Source organism: Hibiscus syriacus, unplaced genomic scaffold (assembly GCF_006381635.1).
Source record: "Hibiscus syriacus cultivar Baekdansim isolate YM2019G1 unplaced genomic scaffold, ASM638163v2 tig00110163_pilon, whole genome shotgun sequence".
In the NCBI taxonomy this organism is placed as follows: Eukaryota; Viridiplantae; Streptophyta; class Magnoliopsida; order Malvales; family Malvaceae; genus Hibiscus; species Hibiscus syriacus.
This window is the reverse complement of record NW_024062610.1, coordinates 1,840,973-1,868,664: the sequence shown is the minus strand read 5'-3', so window position 1 is coordinate 1,868,664 and position 27,692 is coordinate 1,840,973. Positions and strand designations below refer to the sequence as shown.

General features: G+C 32.8%; 1 long non-coding RNA gene and 2 pseudogenes across 1 annotated transcript; all 3 read right to left on the bottom strand.

Moving 5' to 3' along the window:
- Window positions 1-276: 276 nt before the first annotated feature.
- Window positions 277-19,496, bottom strand: LOC120216627. Its single transcript, XR_005525070.1, has 4 exons — window positions 19,415-19,496; window positions 19,104-19,290; window positions 6,489-6,493; window positions 277-286 (listed from the first exon to the last, which is right to left on the bottom strand). It is a non-coding gene; the product is annotated as an uncharacterized LOC120216627 (long non-coding RNA).
- Window positions 19,497-20,678: 1,182 nt separating this feature from the next.
- Window positions 20,679-21,653, bottom strand: LOC120216795 (annotated as a pseudogene).
- Window positions 21,654-23,562: 1,909 nt separating this feature from the next.
- On the bottom strand, window positions 23,563-27,692 carry LOC120216794 (annotated as a pseudogene).

The window sequence follows — 27,692 nt, the reverse complement described above, 5'->3', positions numbered from 1 at the left end:
CTTATGCAGAACGCGAGACCTTCGAGAAATTGAATTTATTGCGTAATTTAGTATATGAACTTCGTGTTCTGCAGACGAGTTTGGATTTTCAGCACTCGATACAAGAGTTTATAGGCATATTCGAGGTGTTTTCCTGGATTAAAATTTGGAAATTTTTTATAAATTTTAAGCTTAGAAGCGTAGTATTTAAACTAGGTAAAAATCACGTTGAAAATTGTTCCAAAGCTTGGTTTTGTGCAAGAAGAACAAGCTAAAAAGGCTTGATAGGCATGCTTGAGGGATATTTCTAGGAAGTTAATTGATAAATTTTCGTAATTTATAAGATTAGAGGCGTATTAATATAACTTATTTTTCAGTTGAGAGTAATGTCAGCACATACGAGACATTGTAAGTAGGGTGAAAATCACATTAAAAATGGTTTCAAATCTTGGTCATATTGTAGGTTCATAATCAACTTCATCCAAATCAACTTCATTTCCAATTAGAGGAAACTCGTAATGACTAACTGTTGAAAACATTTTGATATTTCGATATAAAAAATTAAGTTAAATGAATTTTAAGATTTTCCAAAATGATTTTCTAAGTATATTCGATATAATTATTCGAATATCAAAACATTACTCAAAATATTTCAAAAATCATTTTTAATTCTTACTTAAGTGTAAAATTAAGTTTTAATCTTAAAACAATTTCAAAATAATATTTCAAAGTATTTCGAACCATTTCAAAGCCAAAAATTCCAGATTGCTCAGAGGGAACCGATTCCCCCCCAAGGGGGTACCGATTCCCCCCTGAATGGTTTGGCTCCGAGATTTCCAGAATGCTCGGAGGGAACCAATTCCCCCATAGGGGGTACCGATTCCCCCTATTCAACGGTCGAAATATTTGAATTTTACACTTAGGGAATCGATTCCCCATAGGGGGTACCGATTCCCCCCACGCTCCAAACTGTTTTATTAATTGTTTTCACACTAAAACGACTATATTATCTTCACTAATCATCCCCAACGTTCAGAAGAGATTCAAGGTGTATTTAAACAAGTTCTGAAGCTCTTGATCAACAAGAAATCATAGAGAAACAAGAGAGAAAGCATCAAACACCAAGTTTGTGCAAATCAAACCAATTTCCTTTCATATTCATTTTGCTTTCAAGAACACCATTTGTGCTCATTTGTAATTATCTTTGAGTGTTCTTTTCTTGTTCTAGAATTGTGCAAACATCTTACCTTGTGAGGTTTTCTTGTAAGTTTGCAAATTTGTAATCATCTCTTTGGGAAAAAGAGTGTTCTCAAGAGTTGGGGTATACTCTTGAGGGATTTTGTAAGGTTATCTCTTTGGCCTCAAAAGAAAGAACAAATTAGTGAATTTGTTGGAAAATCCTTAGTGTGGATAGCTAAGGTAGTGGACGTAGACTTTGTTTGAGAAAGTCGAACCACTGTAAATCGCTGTGCAATTACTTTCAATTTTTCTGCAAAAGCTTCCACGAAATTTTTAATTGCCAATTCACCCCCCTCTTGGCCGATTTCGTCGATCGATTAACTCAATAATTGGTATCAGAGCCTAACTCATTTGAAGGTTTAATCACCTCTTGAGTCGATCCGGGAAGAGTTAAATCGATAAAGATGGCGTCCACTTCCGGTTCATTCTCAATGGAAGAATCCAGACCAATTGACGTGCCTCCACACTTCAATGGAACAAATTATCGTCATTGGAAGAGGTGTATGATGATATTCATCAAAGCATTTGATATGGAAGCTTGGATGATAATCAAGAAAGAATATTCCTCTCCTACTAAGAAGGCAAAGAAGTGGAGTATTCAAGAACAGAATGAAGCTCAACAAAACTCAAAGGCTATGCACATGTTGTGTTGTGCAATTGATCCTAATGTATATAAAGGAGTTTCTTCTTGTTCAAGTGCCAAGAAAATGTGGGATAAGCTTGAGGAGATCTATAGAGACAAGGAAGAAGAAGAACCAATAAAAGTGATGTCTCTATTAGCTCTCACAGAGCCAAAGGTATCTTCTAACTCAAATATATCAAATTCAAAATCTTTTAATGAGTTACAAGATGCTTATGATAAATTATTTTCGGAGTTTGAGACCATGAACTCCAAATACAATAAATTGATTTCTAAATTTATTGCTAAAAATGATCTTCTTTTGAAAGCTAAAACAGACTTGGAAAATCAAAATGAAATGTTGAGAAAGGAGTTAGAGCTTTCAAAAATAAAATCTGAAAACTTTGAAAAAGAAATTTTCAAATTAAACAAACTTCTTCTAGAAATGAAAATGGATTTTGAAAATCAAAATGAAATCTTGAAGAAGGATTTAGAACTCTCAAAAATGAAATTTGAAAGTATTGAAAAAGAAAATTTCAATTTAAAAGATAAGCTTGAATGTTTAACAAAAGAAAAAGAGATAATTCTAAATAATTCATCTAGTTCAATAATGACAATATGTTCACATTGTCATTATCATGGTCATAAGGAACATACTTGTCCTTTAAAGAAAGGAAAACGATTTAAAATTAGACAAGTATGGATTCCAAAAGGAACAAGAGGCATTGAAACTAATGTTCAAGGATCCAAAGCAATTTGGATACCAAAATCTACTTAAATGTCTCTTGTAGGTGTGTGGGAGCAATGGTGATGAAGTTGATGATATTCGAGATGCTCTAGCCACACATGAAAAAGTAATGGGTAACCTCTAAACTTAATTTTTTATTTTATTTTATTTGGTTGCTCATTTATTCTATGCATGCATGAGGTTTTAAATGTTAAATAATTCTAAATGATTATGTTTGTCTCATGTATGTTGAAAAATATTGTATGATGAACATGGTAATTTTTTTTATAAACTCTAGTTCATCATATTAATTTTTGCTCAAAATTATTTTTTTTAAAATGTAGTTGATATCTCTTTAATAATTGATATTGATTTTTCAAGAACTTTGGTTTTGCAAAATTTTGATCTGAAATTTTTAATGTTTATGCATAGATTTTTGTTTAAATATTATAAAGTTTTAATGCATAACATTTTCAAAACTTTATGCATGTGCTCTTACTCTCTATAATCAACATTGCATAATGTTTTATGTGAATGGGTTAAAAGCATAATCTTTTGAAAAATAAATTTGATAAAATATACAATGTTTTATTTTAAATGATTACAAAATTGATTGACATTGCATCTACTTTCGATTATGCTTATTGGTCATAAAAAAAGGGATATATACATGGTGCATTTAGATTCTTTTGATATGACTAATTTATGCCTAGTTGCTAAGGATGAACATGATAGTTGGTTATGGCATAGGAGACTAGGACATGCTAGTATGAGTGTTTTGCAACGGTTAAATCAAGGAGACCTAGTAAGAGGGTTGCCTAAGCTTAAATTTGATAATGATAAAATCTGTGATGCTTGTGCTAAAGGAAAACAAAAGTGAGTTTCTTTTAAATCCATTAATGATGTATCAACTAGTAGACTTTTACAATTGATCCATTTAGATCTTTTTGGGCCAACTAAAACTACTAGCTTGGGTGGAAAACAATATGCATTTGTCTTGGTAGATGACTATTCTAGATATACTTAGGTTCTATTTTTAAATACTAAAGATGAAGCATTAGAACAATTCATCATGTTTTCAAAAGTAATCCAAAATGAAAAAGGTTACTCTATAACTAGTGTTAGGAGTGATCATGGAACTGAATTTGAAAATCTTGGATTTACTGAATTTTGTAACTCTAACGGTATTAGCCATAATTTTTCAGCACTTAGAACCCCTCAACAAAATGGAGTTGTTGAGAGGAAAAATCGAACTTTAAAAGAAATGGTTAGAACCATGCTTTGTAAAAATAATTTGCCAAAATATTTTTGGGCGGAAGCCACAAATACCGCTTGTTATGTTGTAAATCGAGTAATGATTAGGCCAATTTTAAAGAAAACTCCATATGAAATTTTCAAAAAATAAAAAGCCTAACATTAGTTATTTTCATCCTTTTAGATGTAAATGTTTTGTTTTAAACAACGGTAAAGAAAACCTTGGCAAATTTGATGCTAAAAGTGATGAAGGAATTTTTCTGGGTTATTCCTTAAATTCTAAAGCCTATCGTGTATTTAATAAAAGAACTTTAGTTGTAGAAGAGTCTATACATGTTGTTTTCGATGATAATCCCCTTCCGAGGAAGGATTCTTGTGTGAATGATGATGTAGGTGTTATAAATACAAATGACGTTAGACATGACGTTGGAGAACCATCATCAAAGGAAGAAACGAAAAATGAGGAAACTCATGATCCTCTTGAGAATCCAACCATTGAAGAAAGGGAAGTATCTTATCCAAGACAGTACAACTATGTCAAGGATGGTGAATTATAGGTGATCCATCAAAAGGTAACAACTCGATCTTCTCTTAGAAATATTTGTAATTATTTGCATTTATCTCATGCATAGAGCCTAAGAATATTAAAGAAGCATAATGATGAACATTGGATTATGGCTATGCAAGAAGAGTTAAATCAATTTGAGAGAAGTAAAGTATGGACATTAGTTGAAAGGCCTAGAAATAAATCTACTGTAGGTACTAGATGAGTATTTAGAAATAAGCTTGATGAGAGTGGTAATATAGTGAGAAACAAAGCTAGACTTGTTACTCAAGGGTATACTCAAGAAGAGGGCATAGACCATGATGAAACATACGCTCCCGTAGCTAGGATGGAAGCAATTAGAATGTTATTAGCATTTGCATGTTTCAATGAATTTAAATTATATCAAATGGATGTTAAAAGTGCATTTTTAAATGGTTTTATAAAAGAAGAAGTGTACGTGGAACAACCTCCAGGTTTTGAAGATTCAAATTTTCCGGATCATGTTTTAAAATTAACAAAAGCTCTTTATGGTTTAAAACAAGCTCCTAGAGCTTGGTATGAAAGATTGTCAAATTTTTTAATTGAAAAAGGTTTTTTAAAAGGAAAGGTTGACACTACATTGTTTTTAAAGAGAAAAGGTAAAGATTTATTAGTAGTTCAAATTTATGTTGATGATATAATATTTGGTTCTACTAATGATGTTCTTTGCCAAGATTTTTCTAAGCTAATGCAAAGTGAGTTTGAGATGAGCATGATGGGGGAGCTCTCATTTTTATTGGGACTCTAAATCAAGCAAAGAAAAGATGGCATCTTCATTAATCAAGCTAAGTACGTCAAAGATATGCTCAAGAAGTTTGGACTGGAAAATAGGAAACCTCATAACACTCCAATGAGCTCTTCAACAAAGCTTGACTTAGATGAAGGAGGTAAATGTGTAGATGTTAAATTATATAGGTCAATGATTGGCTCTTTGCTTTATCTAACTGCAAGTAGACCGGATATTATGTTTAGTGTTTGCTTGTGTGCTAGGTTTCAATCATGTCCTAAAGAATCACATTTACTAGCTGTTAAGAGAATCTTTAGATACCTTAAGGACACTCCTAGTTTAGGACTTTGGTATCCTAGAGACTCTAGCTTTAGCTTGCATGCCTTTTCTGATGCGGATTATGGAGGATGCAAATTAGATAGGAAAAGCACCTCCGGTACTTGCCAATTCCTTGGAAATATGCTGATTTCTTGGTTTTCAAAGAAACAAAATTATGTTGCATTATCTACCACTGAAGCGGAATACATTTCAGCCGATAGTTGTTGTGCACAAGTTTTATGGATGAAACAACAACTTTTTGATTATGGAATTGAAGTAGGTAGCATTCCTATCAAGTGTGACAATACTAGTGCTATTTGTCTCACTAAAAATCATATCCAACACTCTAGAACTAAGCACATTGAAATAAGACATCACTTCATTAGAGACCATGTCACTAAGGAAGATGTAGTTCTAGAATATGTTGATACTTTGCATCAATTAGCGGATATCTTTACAAAACCCTTAGACAAGGAAAGGTTTTGGACACTTAGAAGAGAATTAGGTTTAACTAACCTATCTTCACTTAGTGTTTAAAATAATTTAGCACTTTTAATAAATACTGAAAAATGCTTATAATAATAATTTTTGATTGCATTCTTGCTATTAGTTAGGGGGAGTTTATGATTCTTAGTGAAAATTAATTTTATGTTCAAATAATGTTTAAAGATTAATTTAATTGTTTGAACATAATTATTTTTCAATATATGAGTTGCCTATACCACTAGAGAAGATTAATTTAGCATTTTATGTGCTTAAAAGTCAGATTTTAGCATTTTGGTGCAGAGGGAATCGATCCCCCCATGAGGGAATCGAATCCCCCTTTGAAGGGGAACCGATTCCCCCCCCCCAGGGGAATCGATACCCCCCTGGGGTTCTGTTAAAATCGGGCAAGAACACCCAAAACCCCAAAACCATTCCGCCGTTCTCTCTCTCAATTTCTCAAATCTCCATTTTTGCCTCAAATCAACGTTTTTAATCGAAATTCACTTCAAATATCATCCTCTAAACCTGTTGGAATCATAAAAAACGTGCAAACTTCATCTAATCTCACTCAAATCTGAAATCATTCAAGGTATTTTTCCAAAACTTCTATTTTATCAATTTATGAACATAGAACTAGTTTTGATTAGTTCTAAGATGAACATTACATCGGGCATTGGTTATATGATGATTTTACAACCAATTTCATAAAAACTATACGTATTATGATTTTCAAACATTATTTTCCAAATAGTTTTTCAAAACATTGCCCTTTAGGATTCAGTTTAGAGAACCTTGAAATATTGATGACTCATTTGAGTTTTGAGTTTGATTATATTGCATACGTGTGTTTAAATTTGCAGGTTATATGTTTTATTCTGATTCTTAAACGATGTCAAATCCTAAACGACCTAGGACTTTGTCTAGTAGCTCAAGTCAAAATCGACCTCTTATTCCTCCACCCAATCCAAATAACCCAAATATGACCATTATGAACTCTTGTTTCAACATACCTGGTTACGGACAAAATCTATACATATGTACCATACTTGTTTTGAGTCATACAAAATCTGGGAAGAGCGTATCCTTTCGATCCAAGCTATAGAAGATATGAACTTCCAATATCTTCCTACTCTTAAATACTAGAAGTTTGATAAACTCTTTAAACTCAAACCTTTGGTTTATCATCAATTAGTCCACATTTTTTTTCCAATGTGGTATGTGTCCAAAATGAGCACCGATCTGAAACTATAGGAATTTGATCCTATCTTTTAGGACAATTCATTTTTATTGACTCCGGCACAATCGCTACCCATTTTGGACTAGATAACTCAGGTTTAATGAAAAAGAGACTGTGGATTCATCCTATAAGTCTAAGGATAGTGAGAGTACCCTAAGAACTCATCGTGATAGATTCATTCATTATTTGATCTCTTGGTGGTTCAGACCATCCGGAGGTAGGTACTCCTCCCTTAGGAACATAGATATATGGTGGATATATTGTATCCAACATAAAAAGAAGATTAATCTGCCATAGATCATCTTTAGTGAGTTTTCATAAACATTGTTCCTTCCAAGTATATAGAAACCTTGGTTTATGGTTGTCTCCTTAGTAATTTGTTTATCAAACTCGGCCTTAGGGTCAATGGATTTATCGTCCCGAACTCAGAACTTTTAATTGTGAAACATTTTGATGTTCATGGATTGTTTTATTTTGGGTGTTTGAATTTGTTGAATAATTGGATATTTGAACTTACATGCTTATATATTTGATTTGATTTTCACTTTCATTTTGAGCTTAATGTTTATTTTTGCATCATTTACATAATTTTAGCAATATGACCAATTTTGCCATATCACATTATTTATGAATATTGATTACGGAACTAATGGCTAACGTTTCTCTTAATTGTGATCTTAGCAGCTTATGCATACATATACCTAATCAATTGGCTTAATATTTTCAGTTTATTTGAATCTTTTTAATTAACAAAAAGGGGGAGAAGTGTGTTTTAAAATGATAAATGGGAGAAGTGTTATAAGTATGAATTTTTTAATTTAACAAAAAGGGGGAGAAGTGTGTTTTTAAAATGATAAATGGGAGAAGTGTTAAAGTAAGGGGGAGTAAAAGTGTATTTTAAGTATGTTTTTAAAATGATAAATGGGAGAAGTGTTAAAGTAAGGGGGAGTAATTTCAAAACTTGATTTCAAAATCTTAAAATTACTAAAATGTTTTGTTATATCAAAAAGGGGGAGATTGTTGAAAACATTTTGATATTTCGATATAACAAATTAAGTTAAATGAATTTTAAGATTTTCCAAATGATTTTCTAAGTATATTCGATATAATTATTCGAATATCAATACATTACTCAAAATATTTCAAAAATCATTTTTAATCCTTACTTAAGTGTAAAATTAAGTTTTAATCTTAAAACAATTTCAAAATAATCTTTCAAAGTATTTCGAACCATTTCAAGCCAAAATTCTAGATTGCTCAGAGGGAACCTATTCCCCCCAAGGGGGTACCGATTCCCCCCTGAATGGTTTGGCTCCGAGATTTCCAGAATGCTCGGAGGGAACCGATTCCCCCATAGGGGTACCGATTCCCCCTGTTCAACGGTCGAATATTTGAATTTTACACTTAGGGAACCGATTCCCCATAGGGGGTACCGATTCCCCCACGCTCCAAACTGTTTTATTAATTGTTTTCACACTAAAACGGTTATATGATCTTCACTAATCATCCCCAACGTTCAGAAGAGATTCAAGGTGTATTTAAACAAGTTCTGAAGCTCTTGATCAACAAGAAATCATAGAGAAACAAGAGAGAAAGCATCAAACACCAAGTTGTGCAAATCAAGCCAATTTTCCTTTCATATTCATTTGCTTTCAAGAACACCATTTGTGCTCATTTGTAATTATGTTTGAGTATTCTTTTCTTGTTCTAGAATTGTGCAAACATCTTACCTTGTGAGGTTTTCTTGTAAGTTTGCAAATTTGTAATCTTCTTTGGGAAAAGAGTGTTCTCAAGAGTTGGGGTATACTCTTGAGGGATTTTAAGGTTATCTCTTTGGCCTCAAAAGAAGAAAATTAGTGAATTTGTAGGAAAATCCTTAGTGTGGATAGCTAAGGTAGTGGACGTAGACTTTGTTTGAGAAAGTCGAACCACTGTAAATCGCTGGCAATTACTTTCAATTTTTCTGCAAAAGCTTCCACGAAATTTTTAATTGGCAATTCACCCCCCTCTTGGCCGATTTCGTCGATCGATTAACTCAACACTAACCTTGAATATGGTTTCAAGTAAGTATACCATATCAACGAATCTCATATAGTGAATCTATACAGAAGAACATACAATAATGACGTGCACACAAGAGTCCACTCGCAGGTTCTTTGTTGAAGATTAACAGCATATGCATTGTACTGTATGTCTTCCAATTGCCTCGAATATTCCAAGACATGAAATTATATTGTTCACGAGAGACGCATGTCACATTCATTGCATTTGAATGTTGCATAAATGTTTGGAATTTTGTGAGGAAATTTGGGTGGACTATGTGGCCACCCACCCATCCAGTGAATTATTTCTTTTCCAAGGTTGCAAAAAGAGTTGCCAACTAATAATATGTCGCTTTGACAATAGAAGTGATAGGAAAATGTTACACTTCCTTCTATTATGAATTGCTCACATTAGCCAAGTTCGTTATCATATGATCATATCGTTTACCCCATCAAATGAGCGAATTCATTTCTCCCAAGAAGCAACACCCTTGTAAATATCCGGTGCTTTTTTCACAATCAACGTAACTGAGCGACGTATATTGTAGTTTTTAATAGCATTCTCGACGAGTTCTTTTGTCTTGAAGGTAATTCCAATATAGAGTTCACTATCACCACATTTATTGTATTACTCAATCTATGGGAATTACAAAAATTTCAGAGTGTTCAAGGCTACGTAATCCGTTATTCACCAGAATGATCCCCCTCAATCGAAATAGTTTTACGTTGTAAAATGCTACGAAAATAGAGTAGTAGTCGTGTATCAATCTTGAGACCGCTCACGAATCGTATCACCAAAATCAAGTCGACCACACGAGCCCAAGAAGTCTCCTCATAGATGCTAACGTAATCCGTACTAGGGATATAGTTGAATATCATCTAGATGAGAAATCATCTAACATGTTAAACGTTTCATGGTATGGAGGCTTCGTGTCATTTTGAGAAGATGACATTGCCACACCTAGACTGTATGTATTGTACGTTGAATGTTGCTTTGGTGGCAAGTTCACGTCAAGTGGAAGCTAGCTACACAAGAATGCTTTAGCTTGAATACGATGATACACCCAAGTTGTTGTGTGTATTGTGTGTACTTATAAGTTGAAGTCATTTCATAAATTGGCTGTCAGACTCCAGACATTAGGATCGAGGTCAAAATTTGTAGTCTCTAATTTATGATATAGTAATATCATTATCATTAGAAAAAATTACATACAACTCTAGGGGCCCTCCTAATGAATATTGCAAATGGGATTCTACTATCAATTCTACATCATCGTTATTCGCAATGTGGTATATTGAGTAGGTTAATGGTTCTAACAATGTCGGTAATCAATACTTCAACGGTTCTATTTTTCCCTTAAGCATGTGAAACATTTCTCTTTACTTCCTTAATCAACTTCTTATATGTTAATTTTCTTGGTAGTGTTATCATAACGGTTTGACGACTAAAATATGATACGAGAGTACATCATCGAACATCTGGTCATCGTATATCAAAGCAGTAATAGTTCATCTTCTCGACATATTTTTTAGAATATCTATGATCATACAGATAAAGAAAAACATTAGAGAAATTGTAATGACTTCAAACTATATAAGATTCGAGAAGTCTTTCTCGAATAAATTTACAATTGAAACACTTATTTGAAAGTAACATCTAGAAAATTAAGTTGACGATATTCACTTTCGTTGTGCTTGCCTTCTATGGTTGGTTTGTTTGCCTTCACCTTCACTTCCTTTGTGTTTGTCTTCTATGGTTGGTTTGTTTTCATTCATATTTGTTTTCCTTGTGCTTGCCTTCATTATCTGAAGTATGGACCTCGCGTTCTGCAGAGAGCAAGTTCATCAAGATTCCTAGCGTGGAAGGAATGTAATACCCCAAATTTTGGTTAGTGACTAAAATGTAAGTTTTAAAAGTTTGATGGCTAAAGTATAAACCTTGAAAAGTTTATGGACCAAAAATATAATTTTGAATATATAATAGTGTGGCCTAAGACAAGAATTTTCTTGCTATTCATATTTTTAGTACGGGATTTATGTTAAAAGCTATAAAGAGTTAAAGTTCAATATAGAAATCGAATAGTCAGATCAAACCGGAATTTTACGAAAATTTGAAGGATGTTAGATAATGATTGGAAATACTATTTCCATATTTTAGATTCTATAAATTAAGCACGGATCAGTGTAATTTTTCAAATGTGGTTTAACAGTGGAATATTAGTGTCTAAAATGCAATTTTTAAAAATTACATGGTCAAAATAGATAGTCAAAGCCAAGTTGATTCATCTTTGACTATGAAATTTTAATGGAAGACAATGCAATTGCATTTGGAAATTATCAAGTTTCATTAATGGTATTTTGGGATTCTCATTAATTGAATTTTAAATTAAATATATTATAAAGTAGTGTTTTGTTGAGGATTCTAATACTAGAATAATCAAGAATTAAACACGTTTTCAGCCATTTTCTTCACCTAGGTTGAACCATCATTGCTCTCCAAATGTAAGATTTTATTTTTTTATTTTTGAAGCTACATACTTGATTGTTGGATTAAGCTATTAAATAGAGAATTAATCTACATGAAATTGTCTATCATTTGGTATAAATATTACATAGTGATCATGCTTATTTCATAAGATTTGGATATTAGGGTTTATTTAGGGTTTATGGACTTTGAAGACTTGATGAAGGATTTTTATGTTATTGATGTTGGAGATTATTTCTAAAGCATGTATAATGATTAAAATTATTTGTACATGTGTGTATAAGGTTTGACCATGATTAGGGTTTTATGAAATTGGTTAATTTGATTTAATTTGATGTTATGATGATTGGAATAACATGAATTTGGTGCTAGGAGGTTAGATTAATGCTTGAAATTGAATGAAAACCTCGTCCTAAATTACTATGTAGGTTCGAAAATAGGAGGAATTTGGGGGGAAATTATTGAAAATTTTCATATGGTCTATAAATGATATTAGAAGTGTTCTATGTGATTTGGAGATTAATTTGGATCAATTTGGAACCTTGAGTTAGTAAAAGGGCTAATATACAAGTTTTGAGAATTGTGGGATATTATTGCAAGGATGTGATGTTTGGGTGTTCAATGTTAATTTAACATTTAAGTGCTGGAAATTAAGATAGAAAGTTGATTGGAACCAAATTACAAATTTTGGAAATTTAAAAGGGTTGAATTCCAATGGTCCTATAAGTATTATGACTTAATTGCAAGTTCATTAAATGTAGAGTATCATTTGGGTAAATTATTGCAATGCTGAAATTTTATTAGTATGCTGATTTTTGAATTTAAAATTGAGTTGGGTTGAATTGCAAGTTTACCAAATTGGATGGTTGATTTTGAAAAGTCTAAGTATGATGAAATTACAAGTTTTTGAATGTTAAAAGTATTGATTTTAGTATTTACTATGGTGCTGAAAATTTAGTAATTATATGAAATGATCATAATAGTGAAGGATCATTATGAATTAATGGAAAAGTTAAGGTGAATTCTAGAAAGAATTCGTTACTAGTGGCTTGATTATGAATTTGGCAAAGTCGAGGGATAAAGTTGGAATTAATATTTATGGAGGTTAAAGAGTATTTTGAGAATTTTGAAATTTATGATGAAAGCGTGATTTTTTTTGTATCGATAATTATAGATTTTATTTATAGACTTTTATTTTTAAGTTTGGATTATGTTAGTTCGATACTAACATATAGTTTTGAATATGCTATGTTATTATGTTACGTTGTTAGACTACGATAAATCTAGTGATCCAAACGATCCGAAAGGAAATGATAAAGCATGATTAGGAGTATCTCATAAAAGGTTCGTAGTAAGGCAAAGGTGAGTGTGGTTATTTATTTAATTATTTATGATCGTGACGACTTGCGATAAGTCAACCTCATATTATTCTTAAAATATGATTTATGATTTTAATATGGATTATTTCCATAATATTTATCAAATATATGAATTAATTAGGGTATGAATGTCCAAGTACGATTTCTATGCTGATAAATTTTAAATGTTTATGATATTAAGACATTGATTAAAATAATTATATTATGATTTATAAGCCACTGTATGTTGCATTGAGAGTCGTAGGTTACATTTGACATGCCATTAAGTTGATTATTTTCAAGTTGAAGTATGGTACATTCATGTACATTATGTATTGCACTGTTGGTTCTTATGATATGATTTGCATTGGAGTGCATTTATGATCAGTTATGATTAGCACTGTGATGTGCGTAGTGTGCACCTTATGCTCTACTCATATACCTATATTTTCTTAAATATACTTTGGGCTATGAAAATGAAATATGAAGTCATGAACATGTTAAGTTGGCACAGAATATTATGTTTATGTTATCTGGTATATCATGATTTCTATAGAATGGAACAAGTTGATTTTCAGGTTACGATGAAGTACTAGACTTGAATAAGTCGGTTTGAAAGTTTAACGTTTTGATTAAATTATTTTTTAATGCTTTATTATATTTATGATATTTTCATTTTTATTTCATCTTAGTTTATTATTGCCACTAAGTTATACTTAGCGCATGATGATTTTCATGAGATAAGGACGTGCAGTGAGAAGCCTCCCGAGTATCTTTTTGCGAACTCTTCATTATCAGTATCAGTAAGACATTTTTTATGTTACTTTTGACTAGTAGTGACATGTATATATGTTATCATATGCTTTATCAGTTTTATTTTAAATGGTCTATAATAATAAAATATGACCACTTTATTTTGATTAAACTAACTATATCCGTATTGATGAATGAATAAATTACCATATTTAAAATGGTTTTAAAACCTAGTAATGTTTAATAATAATATATAGTTTATGAAACAACATAAACTTGTCTAATCACTGCCTAAAATAGATTGGTTTTTTGATGTCAAATATTAATTTATGATTTAAGTGGTTAAGGAAATATTTTAAAGTTGAAATAAAAATATTTTAAACGAAACAAAATTTTAAGTTATTATGTTTATTGAATGTCTGTCAAGTTAATGTAATATATTTAATTCGTATTTTTAGACGTATATAAATTATAAGAGTACCGTAGAAAACAAGTTCAATTTCTGACGTGACAACACCGACGTATGTTATTAATGTGACATGTCAATAGGCCCATACTACGAGGCTTGAGGTTCGTATAATTGATTGGGTTTATAAACCTGCTAAAGGGGTTTCGAAACTATAAGTGATTTTTTGAAACTGTCTCATTGGGTTTCTAAACCCTGCTAAAGGGGTTTCGAAACTATAAGTGATTTTTTGAAACTGTCTCATTGGGTTTCTAAACCCTGCTAAAGGGGTTTCGAAACTATAAGTGATTTTTTGAAACTGTCTCATTGGGTTTCTAAACCCCCAAAAAACTCTTTAAAACCACGACTATTTTACACAAACCTATTTTGAACTCATTCGTAACTCATAGCAACACAAACCCGACAAATCTCTGCCCGAAGTCACGACTCCTCCTCCTCTGATCATAAATCACCGTTCGTCCTCTCCTTCTTCATTCATTCATCTTCACTCGTGGTTTTTCTTAACCTTAAATATTTTTTTCAATTTAAAACATTTTCTTGCTTTTAAATTTAAATTTATGACTTTATAATGATTTTAAATACGTCATTTTGAATCAATCGAGTTGTTTATTAGTGTTAAATATGCTTGTTTTAGCAAACCCTTGTTTTTTAGGCTTGCCTACGAAGTGTTTGTAAAAAATCCCCAATGAAAATTTCCTGCACATACACTTATTTTCTCACCTCCAATGGCTTTAAACTTCCTACCAAATGCCCTAGGATCGATCAAGCTTTCAATTCTCAAGCTCTGATCCACAATCTTTTGAAAGCCTATGCTTTCCTAATCTTGAAGCTCTTTCTTGTTACCACGCACGCTATATCACTCATCTTATTCGATCTGAATGTAATTTTGATGTGAATTTCTTAGTTCGGGTGAGTATTAATTGAACTTTTACCGTACCATTCTTATTGACATTGCATACGTTTCATCTCAATTGAACCTTCCATTCACCCTCAGCTTGTTCGAGTATTATTTTGCATGCTACTTTTCTTAAGAAAACCCTTCTGAAAAGTTTTTTAGAGTTCGTTATTTTCTTATGGGTGTTGAACTTGAGCTTACTCCCAAATCCATTGCTACGATTTAGGCATTCCTTATAATGGTCTTTATAATGAGGAAACTTTTATTCATTTTAAACCTATTATAGGTGATAATCCCACCACTTTTGAATTTGACGAACGTTTTTTACACCTCTTCATCATTTGGTTCCTCCTTCATTCGAATGGTGGCACCACTCATATGCGCCACTTGGACTATTGGTGGCATTACATTTTCGCACAAAAATTGTCCAAAACAATACCAAATCATCTTTCTTGACTTAGTGAACACAATCATCAAAAGAACCAATGTTACTGTCTCTTTACTTTCTGCGTGTGTTCTTAGTCACATTTTTTGTACCCATTTAATACTTCTTTTGATCCTCGCGTTCCCTTATCTAGTAAACTTGATTACGCATTGGTTAATAAAATGGGCTTTAGGCTTGAAAATCGAAATTGGATGAAAAAAACATGATGACATTGCTCCCGGTGATGATCTCGTCACTCATGGAGTCGATGCACCTATTGATGTTGTTCCTCCTTACCCTCCCGTCACTTTAGAGTCTCTTTATGACTACATGTCTACTCATTTTGATTAGGTTCTTCATCATGTATACCCACTTGATGTTATAGGAACTCGTATTGACACTTTGGAGGTTTGTTTTCCATCTGAGGATTGATTAATTTCATACTTTGGATTTTTATTTTAGATTTTTATGATATTGTTTAGTATTTTATTTTAGATATTCTGTTGGATATTTTCTATGACATTTGATTATGATATTTATTTTTTTTATTATTATTGGTTATTCTTGGATTTATTGTCATTATGCTCTAATCTTGACCTCTCTTTCATAGCTAAATGATTAGGATATTTTAATATATTTTTAATTACCATCTTTTTTAATAATCATTTTTCTATTTTTTAAATTTTAATAACTAATAATTAAAATTTTTTAATTATAATTGTAGGATATTTTTAATAATTTTCATATTTTTAATATGATATTTTTAATTGTTATTTATTTTTAAAGTTTGATATCGCTGTCTACAAAACGCGATGCTCTTATAATAAATTTCACGATAAATTCAATTTCTTGGAGATCTTACTTCTAGTCTTTATCCAAATATTAAATTGAATTATATGAAAGTTGTTCCACGTCGTATGGATCTTACGTTATGCAAAATGCGAGGTTTTTAAACGCTTTTTAAAAACGATATATTCTACATGGGCCATTTGACTGTCATTTTACCAAATGATTCTGGATAAGGTTATTTTGTAATAAATTAATAAAAAAATGAATAAATTTGCCATTTAAACTATTAGGGTATGATTGATTGATGGTGATCATCCTTAGGGGGATGGGTGAATAGGGGTGATCATCCTTAGGGGGATGGTGAATAGGGTCCTTTGAGCCTTCCACCTAAGTTTAGTAGGGCGTTTGTTTAGGGAGACGGGGGTTGATCATATCCCAAGAATGCATTTATAAGGCATTGCTCATTGTTGGATTTGGTTTCGTCATCGTTGCTTTCTTGAGTAAATAATCAAATGATCGAGCCAGACATAGATTCACTCGTCTCGGTCCGTTTTCACTCTTCGGCTCCTTAATGCATGCAGGGAAAGAAGATTAAGACGATTGATTGGGGGTTTACGAGATCTGAAACCTATGACCCATCGGTTATTCAACGTACGTTGATCAGTAATTTAGGACGATTCAAATACTACAAAATCAGGAGTCATTGCCGAATGTCTAGTACTCGATAAAATCTGCCTTTTATAATATGGATAAAATCTAATACTGCAATTATATGAACAACTTGCTCTCCTTTTACAACTGCTGATCAGTTTGGGCCACCTAGTGGTAATTCACAAGGAGATTCAAATACTACAAAATCAGGAGTTCATTGCCGAATGTCTAGTACTCGATAAACTGATACCAAGTCCAAATATTTCAGGGTTGCTACATTTCCTCCAATGACAAGTTATTTTCAATCGAATCAGAGGCATGCTCTGGTTTAGTGGGCTTAGCTTCAACTCTGGAATTGTTAATGGGGCCCTACTCAACAGGTTCTTCCGACCTGTCATTTAATTTGAATGGTCTTTGGAAATCTTTAGCATTTCTACCGTCCATAAACAGATTGTTAAACTTCTCCTCCAGCATACAAACAATTCAATTTTTCAAAAAGGTTAAAATGTGCAGACAGGACGTACAATGAATAAGGCTTAATTAACCGTTTGGGTACACAGAAACTTCAATCAGTAAGCCTGCAGATGTGAATCCCCAACACATTATGCACCTGCCCCCACCCACAAAAAAAGCCTCATTTAGGATAAGCACAAATGTTTTACCAACTTATTAGCTTCACGTGTGCAGAAGTCCATCAAACATGTTGCAGTTGCTAAATGTTAGTGCAAACTAATCTAGTCCATTAATCTGTTATCATCCAAAACTACTGATGGAACTACATCGTTGACTATGCAGACAACGTAACCTAATTACTTTGGCTACAGAAATTGTCAATAATATATAAGCCATCTATCATGTGAGAAACTTGATAGTAATATTTAATTGCCACTGCAAAACTTATAAAATTAGTTACTTTTTGTACTACTTTAAGCTTTCTCTGCAGTGCATCATGTTCAGAGCAACAACCACAATTGTAATTGTAATACACATCCCAGTGCAAAGTAGTTTTTGGGTAGTTTTTGGGAAAAAATTCATCTGAGACGAATGAAATGGGCAGGTTCTTCATGCTAGACTCAGAGTTCCTAGTAATTCATACAAATACCATCTCTACTGGTTTTACCGGCATGAAAATGAAAGCAATATGACAAACAAGCAGTAATGGATTCCTGAAATAAGGCAAGTGTGGGTGTTGGTATCATACTGGAGTAATCCTTCGCACCAACAGAGGAGCCGATGTTGGAACACTATATAGTAAAATACTCGCGTAGGCTCAAAATCTAAACTATCAATAACGTTTAGGGGGTGTTTGGTTCAAGGATTGTGGAATTCCCATGGGATTCTCATGGGAATCCCACATTCTCATTTTTGGTTGGCCGAGAATCTCATTCCTGGTAATGTTTATTACCAATAGTAAATTTTTTGGGTATATTACCGGAAATGTCATTACCTCAATTCCCTTAGGTATTATAACATTACCGGCGTTTTGGACTAAAATGCCCATAAAATTTTTTTTTTTCAAAATATCCTTCTTCGTCATTGAATAATAAAAATTTTACGAATGTTAAATTACAAATTTATCCTTCAATTATTTTAGATTTAAAAAAAAATCTATAATTAAAATTTTATATGAAGTTCAGAGGTTAAAATTTTTTTTACCCTTTCATTAAACATTTTTTTATATTTTTAATTTTGTAAAAAAAATATAAATATTATGAATTTAATTTTTTAAAGAAAATATATAAATATTTTACAATTTGTAATATTATACAAATATATAATAAGGACAATTGGTCAAATATACATTACAATAATTTTTTATTCCTTTAACCAAACACGGTAATTTTACATTCATGCTAAACCAACCAAACACAAAATACAACATTCCTAGTAATCCATTCCTGGTAATTTTTTATTCCCACTGATAATTTTACATTCCGTGAACCAAACGTACCTTAGTCTGTTTGGAATTGGAATACAGAACCGTATGTGAATATTACCAGGAAAACAACGGGAGGAAAAGCTGTAATAGATTCCTGAAATAAGGCAAGTGTGGGTGTTTGGTATCTACCACCAGAGTACTTTCGCTGTATCAACAACCTCGTTCTGGGCACGATTGTCCTCTCGGAGCTCATTGAATCGTTAATAGCTCTCATCGAAAACGTTCTATTAGGTGTTAAGAGGAATCCAGTTGATCCGTTGGCTTAGACAATGCCTATGATGTAGTAGCAACAATGTTCCATTTGAAGAACCCGGTGCTTCCACCCCCAAATTGAAGGAAAATACAAAGCAAATATCAGAGATTCACCGAGAGAAAGAAACCCAATTCAATGGAAGCATATATAAAGGCAATAAAATATATTGGGAAAATTTGGGAATTACCTGGAAGGGAAGGGAGAATTGAAGAAGCCAAATTGATGCCATTGTGTTTAGGAGATTGAGATATCCTCACACTTAAACAAAAAAAAAGGATTAATTTCAGTCGCCTCCACATGATGATGATTAATTGAACAATAAAAGAAAAACGATATAGGATACAGCAAGCAAAGGGCAACAGTGCAGGAGCAGCTGAGTAAAACCCCATCCCCAATTTCGAAGCCTGTCTTTGGGTTAGCTTTGCGCTTTTGCCATTCCCCCCGGATCAGTATTCAGAAGTGTAGGGATGCAACGGGCGGGCAGGTTGGGTTTTTGGCCGATCCAATCCGACCCGATATCAAACAAAATTCGGTTTCGCTTTAATCCGACTTTCAAAATATTTTACCTGTTTTATATTTTTCCTTTAATTTAACATGATTTTTTTAATTTTTACATATTTTATCAGATAAAAACTAATCAAATAAAATATTAGTTTTTAGTTTAATAATATAAAATTAAATAATTTAATTTAATATTATGCTAGTACTTTATATATTTTTTACATATATTTTTATCAAAAATAATGATAATATAAAATTATTTTAAAAATATTCTTTCTAGTTATCTCGTTCTCTCCAATTTTACACTCAACTTGAAACAACCTAATTTTTTTTTCTTAAAAGAAAATTAATTCAATTTTAAATTTAACTCTACCAACATAGCAAAGCCGATTCCCCCCATAACTTTAGCAATGAAATAAATAAACAAGCATGATAAAGGATTTATTGTCCAAATTCGATTCATTTTTTTACACTCAACTTGAAACAACCTAATTTTTTTTTCTTAAAAGAAAATTAATTCAATTTTAAATTTAACTCTACCCCATAGCAAAGCCGATTCCCCCCATAACTTTAGCAATGAAATAAATAAACAAGCATGATAAAGGATTTATTTGTCCAAATTCGATTCATTTACCATCTTAGGAGGCGAACTCTTCTCCCTTTAGATGAGCATCCCACCTACCATGGAAACGTAGGTTGCATTTCCACACTGCTAGCATTTACCATTCTCAAGGCAAAACATTTGACTGGCAATTGCAAGAAAATGAATCCACAATTTAAAAAGAAAATAATTAAAGACCCATCCATGATATTAGTGGGTTTCTTTCTACTAATAAGCCTCAACAGGCAATGTGCTTCCACCCAAATCGAAATGATCGTTACACATGTCTATTGCACTTCAAACTCGCATTACACATCTCACCACTACATGTGGTAGATCTCGTGCATTCTCACAAATCAAATCTTACATTCCATACCATTCATGTCAGCATTGAGGGTCCAATTATTTTCCCTAATCTGCAGATATGGAACCTGAAAGAGGAACATTCACCAAGCAAAAAACAAAGAAGCAGGTAAAACAAAGGAATTTACAAGTTCTCATGAACGGAAACAAAGCATGGATTTCTTCCTTGGAGGGTCGAGCAAAAATCGACTCAAGAGTTCTGGTTAATGGTATTGAAAATGATTACTTTCGACAAAGGAAATAATTTCAGGTTAAAGAAAATACAATGCACTTAGGATGTAACGATCAGAAGGCTTGCATTGGGGAGGGATAATATGACAGTATAGCAATATTCATAGTAGGCGCTATCTTCAAAAAACATTATAAAATGGTATTACCTTCTCAAGTACTTCATAACCAACTTTGAGTCTAACATCTTGGTCTCTCGGAAATTCAATATTTTATAAGTAAATTCAGCAGCTCCTTCCGACTTCCTCTGTAGTAATTGCATAAACTATCAGCAAAAAAAGCTAAAACTACACATAAATTACTTGAGTACTCTCACAAAAGAATCACCAGATTAAAGGAAGCTTAGGTGGTATTTTCCCAATCAAAGATGAAATCGAAGAAACAGGTGTTTAAAATGTACTCATGGGTGAAAAAAAAACAAATCACACAAACCAAATATTGGCAAAATTAAAGGCTGAACTACCCCCTTGAATTCTTGATCCATCATATAAACAGGTGTTAAAATGTACTCATGGGTGAAAAAAAAACAAATCACACAAACCAAATATTGGCAAAATTAAAGGCTGAACTACCCCCTTGAATTCTTGATCAACATCATATCTTCCCTTGACAACGAATTCACCGAATCATCGTTGGTTACCAGAAAAGATTTTTTCCCTCGCAGCGTGTACCGCACCTTTTCACGCCTATCATAGCGCAATCCTACACCAAGGCTTGTAGACAACACAGAACATTATCAAACACATTATTAAACTGGGAAAAGAAAAGATCCAAATTTGCAAGAGAATGCTCTTAAAACAAGAGCATAACCATTAGGGATAACATACATCATAGAAGTGCCTCATCATTGCACAAAAGTTATGGGGGACTCCAGTTTTGTGTCCAGCTCGCCTTGAACCTGACATATAAAATGATAGATACAAAGATTTATCAAATAAAATGGACTCAATATGCGTATGTATGTCGAATATCCCGTATAAAAGGGTGAGAAGACCTAAAATAGGGTCATTTTGGGTATTTGGAATATCCGATAACATTCACGGCCAAATCTCAAATCCTACTGGTGAGAGAAAGAAAAGAACAAAGAGAGAAAAATCTCAAATTCTATATCTCTCAGAACAGAATTCAAATAAGCAATCCACAAAAAGCTGGAAAGAAACAGAGAGTGAAGTTACAATCTAGAATAATCTAATCGAGTTTAGTACAGGAATACAGTATCTTTAAGAAAAGAAAATGGAAGAGCAAAATCAACAAAGTACAAAGCTTTTAGAAGCATACGTACCTGCAAATAGGTTTTGGAGTCGATGGGGAACTTCTCCTTGGCGTGGACTCTTAGAGCTTTGGAATCTCCACTGTATCTCAACGAAGTCTCCATTTTTTCCTTCTTTGTTTCTGATTTTCCTATCTTTTTAATAGCGTCCAGACTCCAGTGGTTGTCTTCCAGCCTTTTTTATGCTCTACGCTATGCACGGCCAAGATGATAAGATAGGGCTGGCTGGGCTAACCTTTTATAAGTCTCGATAATTTTTTAAAAAATATTTTTTATTGATATAATAACTTTATTTTAAAAGGTAATCTAAATTATTATTTTTTATTTCGTTTTAGTATTCAAACTTTATTTTTTTAAATAATGTCTAATGTTTAGTAGGTTTTAATTTAGCACATGTCGTTTAAAAATTAACAAAATTATTAGCATGATATTTTTTTCAATAATTATATGGTATTATCTTATGGTGATATATCAATATTACTATTAAATTTTTAACGGCGGGGTATCAAAATAAAATTTTAATTAAACATTATGTATGATTTTGAAAGAAAATAAAGTTTAAGTGATAAAATGAAACAAAAATAACAATTTAGGTATTAAACATGTTGTTTATCCTATTTTAAATTGTTGGTTGAGTATATAATTTTATTTTTTATCGTTGCATATTTTAAAATATTTAAACATTATTCATTGATGATAATAAAATATTACCAAACAATATTATTTGAAAATATAAGAAGGAACTATTAATATTTATCTTTTAAGTAATGTAACATCTATGAGATGTTTATATTTTGAATAATTTTATTCTTAATTTATTATATTATTAATCCTTTTAAAGTAGACATATTGATATATTAGATTAAATTATTTCAAATTTAGCTATACTTATTTCAATTCAATGATAAAATATATAAATATTAAGATAGAAATATATTTTCTAATATTTAAACAAAATTGAATAATTTAGATAGGATATTTCAAGTGAGATAACTCTAAGCCGTCCATTATACTATAATATATAGGAAAAACATACCGAGCCCATTTCAAAAGCAACGGGCAGTGAAGTTACAGCCTAAACATTCATACAAATGAATGCTATTTCATTTTCACCACCTACTGCTTTTGCTGCTGAACATTGTTCTTACAGATTCTTCTTATGTCGTTATCAAAAGTAAATAGTGGTTAGATTATGTCGTGATCATATAATTGAATCGCAGAAAACCCCGGGGGATAACTTCAAAATGCATTGCTAACTAACTGTTTGATTTTGTAAAGCTGATTCATTTCAGTCTCCTCTGAAAGAAAACCTGTCCTGAATTGACTGACAACTAATTACCTTAAAAGCTTGGAACCTACACCCTGCAGCAAATTAACATGCCGCAGAGAAGGGTATGAACTCAATGCCCTGGTCTAGCATTTTTAGTCTGAACCCATTATCAGTACTAATGGGACTGCTTCTTCCACTGATGTTACTGCCAGACAGTTGATCAGCACTGTATGGATGATGCCTAGAGCCTACAGGAGGAAGGACGGATGAGGTTGCTTTAGCTTTGGCAGCTACTTTAATCGCCTCGTTAGAATCCAATTTTGCAAGTTTCCATGCACTTATCCAGACAGGATGTTGGGGCAGTCTTTTACCCTTGTCTGGTGACCGTACAGCATCCGGATCTACTGTGGATGGTAAGCGACCCGGGTCCAAATGTGGGATTATTTCATCCTTTGTGAGAAAACAAATTAATCAGTTATAACTTTTCCTTTGTATTGCAAGCTCCTTCCAAGAGAGCTTCTTCCGCTTATGGCAGTCACAGCTGAACTGGTAGGTGACGATGGCATACTCTGCTGATATTCATCATCTGCAGACTGTCCAGGTGGTTCACTTTGCGCTCTCATTGCAACAACATATTCATATGTAGTGATACCCCGCAGTTAGAAATGAAAATGGTTCAATATTTACATATTAAGACAGTATAAGAGAGAGGGAGTTCTAAAGAAACACCTTTCTGATCAAAATTATATGGAAAAAGAACAGTTCTCCCAGAGCACAATTGCAAGAAAACAAACAGCAGTGCAGAAGGCCTGTGATCATTTGTATAATGTTAGGCAAAACCCATGACAACCGAGGTTTTCATTCATTCTTAGAAGGGAACACTAGCGGTAATGTATTTCAACCAGTCTCAGGTAAACAAGCATATATAATTATAGAACATTTTGAAGCACCAACCACACAATTCACATTTTAGAACTAGGAATTTTGTTTTTCAATACCCACGAGAATCAGAGCTTTAAGTCAAAATCCACTTTCTAGAGCTTGCAAAATAGATCCAAAACGAGAAAATAAATCAAATACAATACTCTACAATCAAGCATCTTGGTACTTGAAAATGACTAAATCAACAATGCTAAATTTTCTCAATCAATCAAGGTGCTCTCACAAGCATAGTAATACTACAGAAACAATCTGAGTTCTTAGGAGAGAATGCAGAGAACATACCACCACAATAGCAGAGGGGTACGGGAGAATCCATCGAGCTTCTCGGTTATATCACTTTCTGTACCTTTTCTATCAGTAAACATCGCACAAAGACAGCAATGCCAACTCCAAATTCAACCACATACATGCATATGTGAAGGCACATAAAAATAAGTTCAGTTCTTGTCAGGAGATGCCAACGAGTGACATGAGCCGTTGTCCAAAAGTTATCCTAAGAACTTACCCAAACAAGGCTATCTGCCATCAAGCACACAAAACTGATGTAATTTTTCCTGCCCAAGCAATTATTCAACCACTGGATAAATGGTAAAACAGTTTAGTCATGGCCAAGACCACATGAAGTTCTAAATCAGTACAAAAAGGCAGGATTGTTTTCAGAACACTACTAAGAAATCACAAGTTATAGAGCAAAATGCAGACTTCAGCAAATGGCCAAGGCACTATAATTAGTCAACCAGAAACCCTAGGTGCTTTCCAGTCCAGTAACATAACTTAAACGTTCAAACTATTCGATTCTCGATAGTAGTTCTCAAAAAACAAGAAATTTACCCAAGAAAATTATGAAATGGAAAAAGATGAATATTTGATAACTCACTCGACAATGAAGATCAAATCGATCAACACATTTTTCACAACTTCTACAATGCTTGATGAATTTGCGCACCTGCAAAAGGTGAGTTGGAAGGGCATGAAGAGTTATTATAGCTCAAAAACATGCGATCAGAAAACAAGCTTCTTCCAGATAAAGCAAAATATGAGCAAGCCAGTTGTTTCATTAGTATGTCAATTCTTAAGAATTAATATGAATACAACCCTCGGGATATTCTTGCTTGAAAAGCACGGAGGTGTCTATTCAGATACAAGTAAATGAGCAGAACGTAAAGGGGAATTTCTTTTTCATATATAAGAAGTGAAAGCTATATCAAGAATTTTTTTTTTTTTGTGTCTAAGCATGGACTATTTCCTGTTGCTAATTTTATAAAAATTAGCTTTCATTTTCTTTCTCTTTTCTTGTTTTTCATTGAAAAGGGAGAAAACAGTGAGAGGAAACAAAAGTTTTTTTTTTCTTGGGAAGGGGGGAGTGGCTCAGGAGTAGGGAGAGGACTATCCTAGTAGAGTGACCCTTACTTCTGCATTACACAATGTGCAGAATGAAGCATCTTCTTCTCCAGATTGTTGCTGCAAAAGGTCTTCATCTTTGCAGCAATCTTCTTGTACGATGCAAGCACAAAAGAAACCTCCAAGTTTGGAACACCATCGTGAACTATGCCTATTATATTCACTTCCATACTTTAATCCTATCCTGCAAGGTTCTTTGATAGAAGATGCATTCTCTGGTTAAATAGCAAGAAATCTATGGTTAATTGAGACGAACAATAGACTACAGTCTACACAGAAGCTCATATCTTAATACAGGAAACTATTAAAAAAATTCAAATGACAATTCTAACCATCATCCAATTAAGTTCACAATTATCATGCAATCTATTAACAAAACCATACATAAAAAATAATCAAAAGGTTACCTACCTGGCAGATCCATTTAATTGTGTGATTTACAAACTGATGCCTTGTCAGCTTCAAGGAGAATTCCAGAATCACAAGGGTCAATGGCAGTTCATCCAACATACAGGATGAGAACAGAGGGTGCCTGAAAATTAAAATCAAGCATTAAGTTAATAATTAGGAAAGCAATTAAAGAAGTTTTATACGTTATAGTGGTTACCATGATAGAGTAGACACCAATAGCCACATATTCATAGATATTTTTTCCAAGAAAGGGAGCAAAGAAGGCAAAATATGAAACCGATAGCAAAAAGAAAACGGTAATGGCCACAACCTGTACACCATTTAGAAAGGAAAAAAAGGATAATGAGTGGTTGTTGAAATGAGACATGCAAGAAATTTATCACAAGAACATAAGCCAGCAATATGTAATGATTACTAAGGACACAAAAAACCACCATGTTTAACACCATGTCTGCCATGGCTTCATGGAATATTACGACTTCATCTAAAGTCGTGACCAGGTTTCAAATTGCTTTATCATATTGGTAGTCTTAGTAATTACCTAACATGCTCATCAAAAGTAGGTGTCGCATTGCAATGAAATAACTTGGTAGCCAGAAAATGAACGATAATTAAACTAAAATTAAAACTTTATTAGCATATAAAATTTCAACTTTCTTTTGTACTTCCAAATGCAAAGAGATACATTAATTTGACCAACTGTGCATATTCCAGGAAGATGAAAATTTCCCCAAGTAGCATTATTTACATGTAAACGGTTAATAGGATCAAATAAAAGAAATTCACACAAACATCCAATAAACATGGGGCTTAGTTCATCAAAAAAATTCATAAAGTCACGACCCACAAAATCATTATACATCACAATCAATAAAAACTCCGGCAACCCGTATTCATAAATTCATTCTACAGTAGGCATATATAACAATTCCCTTATAAATATAGGAAGAAATAACAAACGCAAAAGAGAATAAAAAAAATACTCATCGCTAAAGACAATAATGTGCATAAACGAGACTAAAAGAATCAGGCGGTAACTGGAAATTTTGTTCGAAGTATCAATGTACTAAAAGAAGCAGCCGATATACTAGAAATTTTTTTATAAAAAAACACCTGAAATGCATGAGCCGGCAGTTGCCATACGTGACGCCTGACCATTGTCAAACAACTGCTCCAAAACTTCTCATTCACCTCCACATTTGAGAAAACCCAGTTTGCAAACACTTAAAGCAAAATCCCAAATACGTTTGCTTCCAATTGGTGTGGTTCCTTTAATGCTTATTGGCATCAAAATCATTGCATCCCATAAACTCAAAACAAAACTAAAAAATATAAAAGGAAGAAGAAGGGGCTCAAACTAGACCCAGCAGCAATAAAATAATTTAAAGAAGAGGCATGAAGTTAGTTTTCGGTTTTAGGGTTTGTAGAATTGACTGAATGCACATCGACCGGAGAGAGAGGGAAGCCTTGAAGTTGAA